Here is a 13,115-nt window from a genome sequence, read left to right on the forward strand (position 1 = left end):
AACAGGTCAGTGTGATGGGTTCATGAAGGAGCAAGTAAGATTTGGGACAGCCCCATCTGGGATGTGGAAGTAAAAGTCACACTACAGCAAACCATCTTTGCTCTACTTCCTTTGGAATTGATTCTTTGCTGATGAACTACAGGCTTCTTTGTGATATATCTTACATAGCAGTATCAAAACCACAACCCCACAGATTCCCTTATCCAAGGAATGTTTATGTTCGCTGACAATACTGAGAGTCATTACTATAAACTAAGTACATCTGGATTTTGAATTATTTTACTGAAAGAAAAAAAAAAGAAACATTTAATTCACAATGATTGAAGACAATTAAAATACAGCATAAAACACTTTGTAAAATCTACAGATTACCAAGAATTAAAGTGGAGAGTAGAGCTGGAAAGAACGACTCATTTGTACCCCTACAGTGAATGAAAAGAATTCAAATAAGATCCTGCAACCAGTTAACCTTTAATCAATCAATACTGTTCCGTGAGTTTCAAAACAGTCAAAAATGTTTCTTCGGCTACCTCTCTGTGTGTAGCTTGGTATGATACAATGAAAAGAAAAACAGTTTGAGAGGTGGCCGATGGCCTGAAATAGATTGCAATATATAGTTAGACAAAAGGGTCAGGTTGTATCCATTCATGTGTTTATTTCGCCTCTATTGTATACTTGAAGCTATGTTATATTCTGGGAAAATGAAATTAAACTGTAGAATTTAAAAAGTTTTATATTTCATATTTTAGTGAAGGAGGCAGTAATTTGTGGAAAAATAAAGATATGTTGAGTGAGGTGTAGTGGTGGTTGCTCAAGGATGAAATGGTAACAGTGACATAGATCAGCAAAAATCTGAGGATGGAATAAGGCATTCATTGGATCCTGATGGAAGCTGGACAGGTGGGTGAGTTTGTTGCACGAGGAGACATTCAGGGGAGAGGGACCTGTTTTCTCCTACAGAGAGGTATGACTTGGCATGTGATGGTCAGGAGATATGAGTAGCTCAGTATAGAGAAGCAGGCGAGGGGCAGATGAGCAAGGAGTCTGAATGCTGTTTTTAATGCTTTAATTCTTGAAAATTGAGTTATGTTTGCCATACAACACTGTGCAAGTTCAAGTTTGTCATAATAAATGACAAATATTTATTATCTCACAGTTTCTGCTGGTTAAGAATCCAGGCATGGACTATCTCTTTGCCCCTGAACCTAGATCCTTCACAAGATTGCATGCATCAAAGTGCCAGCAGGCACTGTAGTCTCTTTGGAGGCTGGACCTGTGAAGGATCTACTTCCAAGCTTACTCACATAGTGTTGGAAGGATTCAGTTCCTCCTGTGCTTCTGGACTGAGGGCCTCAGTTCTCTGATGACCATTGGTCAGAGACCCCTGTCCATTCCTTGCCATGTGAGCCTCTCCAAGGAAAGCTCACACATGGCAGCTGGCTTCTATCAGAGCCAGCAAGAGAAACAGAGGGTGTCCCTAGCCTAAGCCATAGTGTTTTTGTAATCTGGACCTAGATTGACATCCTATAACTTATGCTGTATTTTATTAATTAACGGCAAGTCAGCAAGCCTAGTGCACAATCAAAGGAAGGGGAGAAGATGAGAATGTAAATTCTGGGGTGTGAGGACCACTTGGGCCACCTGAAGATTACTCACAACAATATGGATTCTTACCTTATTCACAAGATTTGCTACAAGCAACTGGCCAAAAACTAAGGAGCTGTTTTGGCAAATGTTCTGGATCTCTGTGAAAACTCATGGGGGGAGAGTTGAGGAGGTGGGGTCCCAGATACTCTTAGCCAGGCCCTCCACCCACTTGGCTGTCTACTGAAATAAACATGTCAGCAGGGAAGGAAATGAGCGTCATGTTTTTGAAGCACAGTGCCTGCTGAAGGATTCAAAAATCAGCTCTATCAGAGATTCACTGAGGTTCTATTAATCTTGCAGGAAAGCCACAGGGTCTGGCTTTTAATAGAGGAAAAGGTGAGCCACAGCTGTTTTGCAAAGCAGAAGGATGTCTCCTCCCACTCTGGCTCCCTCATTGACATTCTACATAAACTTGAGTCACAGTGCATTAGTTTGTCTTAATTTTGCATTTGTGTTTTTCAGCTCCTACTAATTCCTGAAAGGAAAGGAGACACAGAGTTAATATGAGATCCTCTATTGAGAATTAAGTGGGTTTGCTGGGGCTTCTTAAGAAGACTTTGTCAACCATGGTAACTGATTTTTTGGGGCTTCTGGACTCTAAGAGTCTGTCTAAGCTTTCAGTCTTAACCTATTATATAGGTAGAAGGGACATAGTTTAGCGTGCAAAATTGAGGTGACATTCAAGAGCACCTCCTAAACTTTTGGCAATCAGTATTCAAGGAGTACTTAGGGCATTATTTCAGTTAACTCCTGCAAACACTATGTATGCGTGCGTGCATGCTAAGTTGCTTCACTTTTGTCCAATTCTTTGCACCTTAGGACTGTAGCCCACTAGGCTTCTCTGGCCATAGGATTCTCCAGGCAAGAATACTGGAATGGGTTGCCATACCATCTTCCCAACCCAAAGATCAAACCCCTGTCTCTTATGTCTCCTGCCTTGGCAAATGGATTCTTTACCACTCAAAGCCCACTTTGCCACTGAGAAGCCCCAAACACTAGGAATAGCCAGAGTTATTATCATCAGTTGGCAAATGACAAAAGTGAAATTTGGGGAGGTTAGGTCACTGGCTCAAGGCGATTCTGGCCACAGGCATGATCCAAGGTCTGGTGAAGTCTTGCCTGACTGCAGAGCCCCCACTCTATGGCACATCTATGTTCTTCATAGAGGAACATAATCACAAAAGCAACAAGGAAGCAACAAAAACAAAACATTCATACCCTCGGATGGCTTGTACTTAGAAATCAGGCTCACACTTCTTCACTTTTCTTAATATTGGTATAAGTGCTGCTGCTGGTATAAATATTGGGACTGACACTGTTAGTGATGTTCATTCAGTATGTCCAGGAAATTACACCTAGGGCCTTGGAATGTGGCATGTGTGTGCACATTAGTGTATGCTAGTAACTCAGTTGTGTCTGACTCTGTGACCCCATGGACAGTAGCCTGTCAGGCTCCTCTGTCCGTGGAATTCTCCAGGTGAGAACATTGGAGTGGGTAGTCACTCCCTTCTTCAAGGGGATCTTCCCAACCCAGGGACAGAATCTGGGTCTCCTGCATTGCGGGTGAATTCTTTACTAGCTTAGCCACCAGGGAAGCCTGGAGCATGGCACCAGTTCAGTTCAGTCACTCAGTCATGTCCGACACTTTGTGACCCCATGGAATGCAGCACACCAGGCTTCCCTGTCCATCGCCAGCTCCCAGAGTTTACTCAAACTCATGTCCATTGAGTTGGTGATGCCATCCAACCATCTCATCCTCCATCATCCCCATCTCCTCCCACCTTCAATCTTTCCCAGCATCAGGGTCTTTTCCAATTAGTCAGTTCCTTGCATGAGGTGGCCAAAGTATTGGAGCTTCAGCTTCAGCATCAGTCCTTCCAATGAATATTCAGGACTGATTTCCTTTAGGATTGATTGGTTTGATTTCCTTGAGTCCAAGAGATTCTCAAGACTCTTATCCAGCACCACAGTTCAAAAGCATCAGTTCTTTGGCGCTCAGCTTTCTTTGTGATCCAACTCTCACAACCATCCATGACTACTGGAAAAACCATAGCTTTAACTAGATAGACCTTTGTTGGCAAAGTTATGTCTCTGCTTTTAAATATGCTTTCTAGGTTGGTCATAGCTTTTCTTCCAAGGAGCAAGCATCTTTTAATTCCATGGCTTCAGTCACCATCTGCAATGATTTTGGAGCCCAGATAGATAAAGTCTGTCACTGTTTCCATTGTTTCCCCATCTATTTGCCATGAAGTGATGGGACCAGTTGCCATCTGTTGACCAGATGACTCGATATTTCTGAATGTCGAGTTTTAAGCAAGCTTTTTCACTCTCTTCTTTCATATTCATCAAGATGCTCTAGTTCCACTTTGCTTTCTGCTATAAGGGTGGTATCATCTGTTTATCTGAGGTTATTGATATTTCTCCTGGCAGTCTTGATTCCAGCTTGTGCTTCATCCAGCCCAACGTTTCTCATGATGTACTCTGCATATAAGTTAAATAAGCAAGGTGACAATATACAGCCTTGACGTATTCCTTTCCTAATTTAGAACCAGTCTGTTGTTCCATGTCCAATTCTAAATGTTGCTTCTTGACCTGCATACAAACTTCTCAAGAAGCAGGTAAGGTGGTCTGGTATTCCCATCTCTTGAAGAATCTTTCAGTTTGTTGTGATCCACACAAAGGCTTTGGCATAGTCAATAAAGCATATGTAGATGTTTTTCTAGAATTCTCTTGCTTTTTTGATGATCCAGTGGATGTTGACAATTTGATCCCTGGTTCCTCTGACTTTTCTAAATCCAGCTTAATTATCTGAAAGTTCTTGGTTCACATACCATTGAAGCCTGGCTTGGAGAATTTTGGGCATTACTTTGCTAACGTGTGAGATGAGTGCAATTGTGTAGTAGTTCGAACATTCTTTGGCATTGCCTTTCTTTGGGATTGCAATGAAAAGTGACCTTTTCAGTCCTGTGGCCACTGCTGAGTTTTCCAAATTTGCAGGCATATGGAGTGATGGCATGCCTGAGTTCAAATCCTGGCTTCTTTTTCTACTATCTGTGCGACCTTGGTGAAGTTAGTAAAACTCTGTGAACCTGTTTATTCGTCTGTAAAATGGAGCTAAAAGTGCCATTAATGTGTGGTTCCTAGGAAGAGCTGACGTTTGACATGTGGAAGTTGCTTCCTTCTTTGGAATAAGGGACAGTTAAGCATTTAGTGCTCCTCTGAGGATTTTCCTGGATTCCTTCATCAAATGGAAGTTTCCAAGCTATGTTCGTAAGTAGTCTTATATCTTTAATGGAAATAGTTACATTCAAGTTTAGCTGTTAAGGTTTGTCTTTTTGTGAAGCATCCCTAAAATTACTTTTCACTGAAATGTGTTCCCCAGACTATTTCCCCCTAAAGATGGCTGGGCATTGATCAGGGATACCCTCATAGCCAAGGTGCCAGTGGCCCATGGTGAAAGGGAAGGGCCACTGAATCAGAAGCAGATAATCTTGTTAGAGCCCACTTGAGATGGCCTGATTCCCCAATGTTACTAAATGCTACTGAATTAAACAAGCAACCATGTCCCATTTTAAATACATGTTTCCTGCAGTTAAAATTCTAAGGAGCATTTGAAAAAAAAGTAGTCATATGCAGACTAAAAAAAAGAACACAAAATCCAGCTACATGGTACATCTTAAAGTAAGTGTTTCAGGGACAGAAAAACTCAAATAACATCTAACACACAGATCGAACTAGGAGGAAACAGAGTGTCCCTTAGGTCTGTGAGCTCATTGAATGGACATTGATGGATTTGTTTTCCTTTCAGATTAAATTGAACTTCTGATGTGAAAGTAGTTTACTGGCTTCTGATCTTGAAAGCAACATTTTTTTTTTCTCCCAATAACTAAATTTCTCTTGTTTAGGTGTTTTAGCTTTTTAGCAGCTTGAAAAGTGGCACATTGGAGTATTGGAAGATTCAGAAGAAATTATTTGCTTAAAAAATGTTGAGAGAAACAGAATTTGGCTAACTTTACTTTCCCTCTGGTAAAGTGGTGTCTGGCAAATGGACTGTTCTAGGGGCTTGAATATTTTCTCTTAGGCTCAAATGCCCAAAGATATGCAAAATAACATTCCAGCAATTTTTCATAGCTTGACAAGATAAATATTATCGGAACTGAATGTGAACATTTGTGTAAATGAGGGGTGGCCTTTAATGACGGAGATAACACACAGGAGTGTTAAGTAGATGTCAGTGTTGGCTGTTAATTAGATAATGTCTGTACTGAGAACTCATTTTACCTTAGAATCTGTGGATGTAATTTCATCTTCAGGGTTAGCTGGTTTAGGAAAAGATATCTTATGCTAATTTATAGCTCAATAATTTTTAATTTTAGACATTGGCAGATAAAATATCTAGATATGGCAGAGACACCCACATGAATGTAGAATAAATGCTATTGTTTATGTCTGACTGCTAGCTTTCCCTGTCATCTTTGATTATATGTTACACTTGTCAAAAACTAAGTAATCAACATTGGTTCCTCACTGCTCCATAAATTTTAGACTTTATTTGGATTTCATCAGTTTTTCCATCAATGTCCTCTTGCTATTCCAGGATGAAGATCAGGTACCATGATGTGTTTAAGTGTATATCTCCTGAGTTTCTTCTGTTTGTAGCAGTTTCTGAGTTATTACTTGCTTTTTGTGACTTTGGCAATATTACTGTGTGCTAGCCAAGTATCCTGTGGCGTTTCTCCTAGCTTGGGTATGTCTGATGTTTTTTCTCATGAATCGACTGAGGTGAAGGTCTTTCTGATCACAGTATATGATGGGGTCATAGCAGCCACATGATATATCTGATGATGCTACTATTTCACCCCCCCCCCTTTTCTTTTACAAAAAAAAATACACTAAAACATGAAATACTAAAGAGTATATCAAATGACTTATTTTTGCATTCTAGGTAGGAGTGATTTGGAGTGAAAGGAGGGAGTTTCATTAAAAAATACTCTGGATATACTTTAGCCCTTCTGCATATCTGAATTTGGAGTAAGTCAAATGAGGGAACATCTGGGTTATGCCTTTTTTTAAAAAAAAGTAGTTTTCTTTTTTGTGGTGGTTGTTGTTGTTTTGTTTTTATTTCATAATCATAAATTTAACTTTGCAATCCAGCTAAACTTGGAGGGGGATAAGGAAAATATGGAACCTGAAGAACTGTAGCAAAAGCACAAAGATTATAGGATATTTCAAGCAGATAAGGGTAAGGGGTGCTCTTCTGGACTACAGAAGGAATGATCTGGTGGCTAGGTAAAATACAGGTCAAATTTATTAGATTTTTCCACAGTCAGCAATGGTGATCTTGCTGGTCTTGCCATTCCTAGATCCAAAGCACTCCATGGCTTCTACAATATTCATGCCCTCTTTCACCTTGCCAAAGACCACACACTTGCCATCCAACCACTCAGTCTTGGCAGTGCAGATGAAAAACTGGGAACCATTTGTGTTGGGGCCAGCATTTACCATGGACAAGGTGCCAGGACCTGTACGCTTTCAGGATGAAATTCTCACCATAAAATTTCTTGCCATAGATGGACTTGCCACCAGTACCATTATGGCATGTGAAGTCACCACCCTGGCATATAAATCCCGGAATTATTCTGTGAAAGCAGGAATCTTTATAACCAAATCCTTTCTCCCCAGTGCCCTGAGCATGAAAGTTTTCTGCTGTCTTTGGAACTTTGTAAACAGCTCAAAAGAGACATGGCCCAAGGGCTCACTGTCGACACCGATGTCAAAGAAGAAGATGAAGTTGACCATGGCTGGACAGCTCAAGAGACTCTGGGGTGGCAGCATCTGCAAGGCCTAAAATAGTTTTCTTTAGGAACTGTCAATGTGTTGTTGTTGAACTGTGGACTTGTAACTCTGCATGGACTATGGCCAGTCAATAATATGTACTTAAAAGCTGCATTATTGCAAAATGAGTGTTTTATCCAGGTACTCATTCTTTTATTGTTATTTGCTTTTTAAACTTTGTTTTAGTCACTTAAAGAAAATCTTCTTAAGGCACAATTTTCCTCAAATCCATTCCAAGTTGTTTCAATTCAGTTCAGTTCAGTCGCTCAGTCGTATCCAACTCTTTGCAACCCCATGAATGGCAGCATGCCAGGCCTCCCTGTCCATCACCAACTCCCGGAGTTCACTCAGACTCACGGCCATCAAATCAGTGATACCATCCAGCCATCTCATCCTCTGTCATCTCCTTCTCCTCCTGCCCCCAATACCTCCCAGCATCAGAGTCTTTTCCAATGAGTCAACTCTTCGCATGAGGTGGCCAAAGTACTGGAGTTTCAGCTTTAGCATCATTCCTTCCAAAGAAATCCCAGGGCTGATCTCGTTCAGAATGGACTGGTTGGATCGCCTTGCAGTCCAAGGGACTCTCAAGAGCCTTCTCCAACACCACAGTTCAAAAGCATCAATTCTTCGGAGCTCAGCCTTCTTCACAGTCCAACTCTCACATCCATACATGACCACTGGAAAAACCATAGCCTTGACTAGACAGACCTTAGTCGGCAAAGTAATGTCTCTGCTTTTGAATATGCTATCTAGGTTGGTCATAACTTTCCTTCCAAGGAGTAAGCGTCTTTTAATTTCATGGCTGCAGTCACCATCTGCAGTGATTTTGGAGCCCCCCAAAGTAAAGTCTGACACTGTTTCCACTGTTTCCCCATCTATTTCCCATGAAGTGATGGGACCGGATGCCATGATCTTCGTTTTCTGAATGTTGAGCTTTAAGCCAACTTTTTCATTCTCCTCTTGTTTAGAAATGGATAAGGAAGATGTAGTATATGTATATGTATAAAATGGAATATTACTCAGTCATTAAAAAGAATGAAATAAGGCAATTTGCAGCAACATGGATGGATCTAGAGAGTGCCATACTGAGTGAAGTAAATCAGACAGAGAAACATAAATATCATATGACATCCTTTATATGTGGAATATAAAAAGAAATGATAGAAATGAATTTACTTACAAAGCAGAAAGAGACTCACAGACTTAGAAAATGAACTCCTGACTGCCCGGGGGAAGGGATAGTTAAGGACTTTGGTAAGGTCATATACACACTGCTATATTTAAAGTGGATAACCAGCAAAAAACTATTACATAGCACTTGGAACTCTGCTCAGTGTCATGTGCCATTGGATGGAAGAGGGGTTTAGGAGAGAATGGATACATGCAACTGTATGGCTGTTCACCTGAAACTATCACAACATTGTTAATTTGTTACTCCCCAATACAAAATGTTTTTGGTATTAAAAAAATAAAAAAAATAAAGTTAAAAAATTGCCATTAAGAAATAATAACAAAAATTTAAAAAATGGTAATAATTTTGGGCATGCACTTATGTGGATATGAACTAGAGAGATGATTGTCATTTTTAAAAAAAGTAAGATGAAGTGAGGAAAATTTGGTAGAACCCAGTGATTATCTTGAAGGAGAGGATCATGAACGATTTAAAAGTATTAAGCATGTACCAGGTGAATGACAATATCAATGATAATTAGGTCTAGATAGGAAGGTAAACTTGGATAATAACTCCATTTTACTTGGATTTCAGTTTCAAAAGATATTATTGTTCTTACTTATGGGGCCATCAAAGAAACAGTTGAAAATGTGGGACTGAATGTCATAAAGAAGGTCAGCGTTGAAGAGAGAGCCTGTTTGAAATGAAGTGGCATTAAATGGAAAAGTTACTTGAGAGATCTCCAAACATGGTCACTCCTTAATCTCTGCAGTTTATTCAGTGGAACTAACTTTCCATGCCAGACACTTCTTTGGCTGTCCCCACTGCAGCCTCTCATTACGACTTTGGGATAAAAGCAAACCAAGGTCAAGTATCAGATCCCTGCAGGGAGATAACCTGAGCCCTTTGTCTGATGAAATCTCTGCACCTGTCAGCTCACTTCCTCTTCAGGGAAATCCAAAGCCGCTTCTTCCCTTAATGTTCAAAATTCAGCACTTTGAACTGAGTCAGGTGCCTTGCTGCTGCTCGTCTCGCCTCCTCTCCAGTGATCCAGCAAACTGGGCATTTGCTGGCAGCCCTGATCGACTCCTGGGATTTTAAGACCCTTGGCAGCTGTGTTTGATATTGCTCTTTATTTTTCAAAGTTCTTGACATGGACAGGAAGTGTACCACTCACATCACAGGAGGAAAACATGAGCTAGAGAGTCAGGTATCCTGGAGTTCAGAATCTTGCTCTGCCATTTACACTTGAGCACCTAGGGATGTTGCTTAATCCTGTGGAGCTGAAGATTCTCCCTCTGGAATTTTAGGAGAATAGTGCACACTTCATAGAGAAGTTGTAAGCATTATGTGTGACAACATATTAAAGCTCTTAGCACAGAGTCTGGACATAATATTCACTTGATAAAAGATAAGAGTAACAGACACCTACCTATGTAGCATTTACCAAGGTTTGGGTATTACACTAAGTAAATCTAACTTAACTCATCCATTTAATCCCCTATAACAACTTAATGAGCTCAGCAGATATTGTTACCCATTTCATAGGTGAGCAAACTGAAGACTGGCAAGCCATCTTGCCTAAGGTCAAACAGTTACAGGTAGTAAAAAGTAGACAGCTGGACTCTTAATCTTTGCTCTTAAACAATATGATATACCATTATTATACATATAGCACACAATAATAATAATGATACCTATTATTACTATTCATAAAGATTTTTGTGTTACTATTTGGGTAGGGACAAGACAAGAACAGTTGCTATAAACACTCTTACTTAATAGTGCTTTAGTTATTCTAGTCACTAGGACAAGAAAAATGAAATATACACACAATAGGAAATTATTTTTTTCAGGTGTTGGCTCTCTGGCATGAAAACTCCAAATAATACATCTAAATAGAAGAAAAGCTGGTTACTAAAAAAGTTCAAAAGCTGTCCTATGTTGTCAACTACATCAGGCAGCATTCATGAGCATTCCACAATGCCTCTCACACGTGTTTTAAGAGTTGATGCTGGCTGCTGTCTGGGAGCTCAGCAAATACTGTCAACCAGAATCCAGGAGCCTCTTCAACTTTGCTCAGTTCAGTTCAGTCACTCAGTCATGTCCGACTTTTTGCAACCCCATGGACTGCAGCACACCAGGCTTCCTTGTCCATTATCAACTCCCAAAGTTTGCTCAAACTCATGTCCATCAAGTCGGTGATGCCATCCAGCAATCTCATCCTCTGTCCTCCCCGTCTCCTCCTGCCTTCAAACTTTTCCAGCACCAGGGTCTTTTCCAATGAGTCAGTTCTTCACATCAGGTGGCCAAAGTATTGGAGTTTCAGCTTCAACTTGGTAACGCTGGGTTAAGATACCATCAGCTTTCAATATCACATTCCCATTAGGCTTCACCAACAATATCTTGAGTTGTGTGTTTCCACCCAGTCTCCTCAAGACCAGTTCAGCTCTTAACACCAAATCCTAAAACCACACTACATGGTTTAGGCTTAAGTTATAACAGCAACCCCTTTCTGTACCAAAGTCTGTTCTACTATTTCTGGGTAACAAATTATCACAAATCTTAGTTGTATGCAAACAACATTTTAATTATTTGTAATTTCAATTTTGCTGACAAAAACTGACAAATAAAATTGTAGGATATTTAAATTATACTTTATGGTGGTTCGCTCAACGAACACATTGTGAAAGGATTCCCTAATCTAATTAATACATCCATCACTTCATATTTTCTCTTAGAAGAACATTTCAGTTCTTCTCTCTTAGGAAATTTCATTTATACAATGTTATGTTATCAACTATGCTCACCATATTTTACATTAGACTTTTTACCTTATTCACCTTATAGCTGAAAGTTTGTACCCTTTAGTCATACTTTTCCTATTTTTCCTCACACCTCTGCCCCTGGAAACCACTATTCTATTCTCTCTTTCCACAATTTTGACTTTTTATGAGATAGCATGAAGTGTTTGACTTTTTCTGTCTGACATTTCTCTTAGCAAAATGCCTTCAAATTCCATCTTTGTTGTCACAAATGGCAGGTTTTCCTTCATTCTCATGGCTGAATAATATTCCATTGACTGTGTGCATATATAAATACACCACATCTTCTTTATCTGTTCAACCATCAATGAACATTTCAGTTATGTCCATGTCTTGGCTACTGTGAATTGTGGATAATGCTTCAAAGCACATGAAGTGCAACTAACTTTTTGAGATTCTGTTTTCATTTTCTTTGGGTATATCTATCCAGAAGTGGGATTGCTGGATAAAAATAAAATGATAATTCTTTTTTATTTTTTAAAGGAAACTCCATACTGTTTCCCATAGTGATTGTACCATTTTACATCCCCATCAATAGTGCACCAGGGTTCCCTTTTTTCCCACATGCTTGCTAACATTTGTTATCTCTTGTCCTTTTTATGATATACATTCTAAAATGTGTGAGTTGATAGCTTACTATGGTTTGACTTCCCTAATGATTAGTGATGCTGAATACCTTTTTACGTACTTGTAGGCAATTTGTCACCCTGATTGTTTAACTTATATGAAGAGTATATCATGAGAAACACTGGGCTGGAAGAAGCACAAGCTGGGAGAAATATCAATAACCTCAGATATGCAGATGACACCACCCTTATGGCAGAAAGTGAAGAGGAGCTAAAAAGCCTCTTGATGAAAGTGAAAGAAGAGAGTGAAAAAGTCAGCTTAAAGCTCAACATTCAGAAAACTAAGATCATGGCATCTGGTCCCATCACTTCATGGGAAATAAATGGGGAAACGGTGGAAACAGTGTCAGACTTTATTTTTCTGGGCTCCAAAATCACTGCAGATGGTGATTGCAGCCATGAAATTAAAAGATGCTTACTCTTTGGAAGGAAAGTTATGACCAACCTAGACAGCATATTAAAAAGCAGAGACATTACTTAGCCAACAAAGGTCTGTCTAGTCAAGGCTATGGTTTTGCCAGTGGTAATGTATGGATGTGAGAGTTGGACTGTGAAGAAAGCTGAGCGTCAAAAAATTGATGCTTTTGAACTGTGGTGTTGGAGAAGACTCTTGAGAGTCCCTTGGACTGTAAGGAGATCCAACCAGTCCATCCTAAAGGAGATCAGTCCTGGGTGTTCATTGGAAGGACTGATGCTGAAGCTGAAACTCTAATACTTTGGCCATCTCATGCGAAGAGTTGACTCATTGGAAAAGACCCTGATGCTGGGAGGGATTGGGAGCAGGAGGAGAAGGGGATGACAGAGGATGAGATGGCTGGATGGCATCACTGACTTGATGCACATGCGTTTAGGTAAACTCTGGAAGGTGGTGAGGGATGGGGAGGCCTGGTGTGCTGTGATTCATGGAGTCGCAAAGCATTGGACATGACCGAGCAACTGAACTGAACTGAACTGAGGCAATTTGAAGATCTTCTTTGGAAAAAAAAAGTATATCTATTCAGTTCCTCTGCC

At 40.0% G+C, this 13,115-nt stretch overlaps 1 pseudogene; it reads right to left on the reverse strand.

The window, feature by feature from the left end:
* Positions 1–6,957: 6,957 nt before the first annotated feature.
* LOC138076046 (peptidyl-prolyl cis-trans isomerase A pseudogene) lies at positions 6,958–7,446 on the reverse strand (annotated as a pseudogene).
* Positions 7,447–13,115: the final 5,669 nt, after the last annotated feature.

The sequence above is a fragment of the Capricornis sumatraensis genome, chromosome 3 (assembly GCF_032405125.1).
Source record: "Capricornis sumatraensis isolate serow.1 chromosome 3, serow.2, whole genome shotgun sequence".
NCBI lineage: Eukaryota > Metazoa > Chordata > Mammalia > Artiodactyla > Bovidae > Capricornis > Capricornis sumatraensis.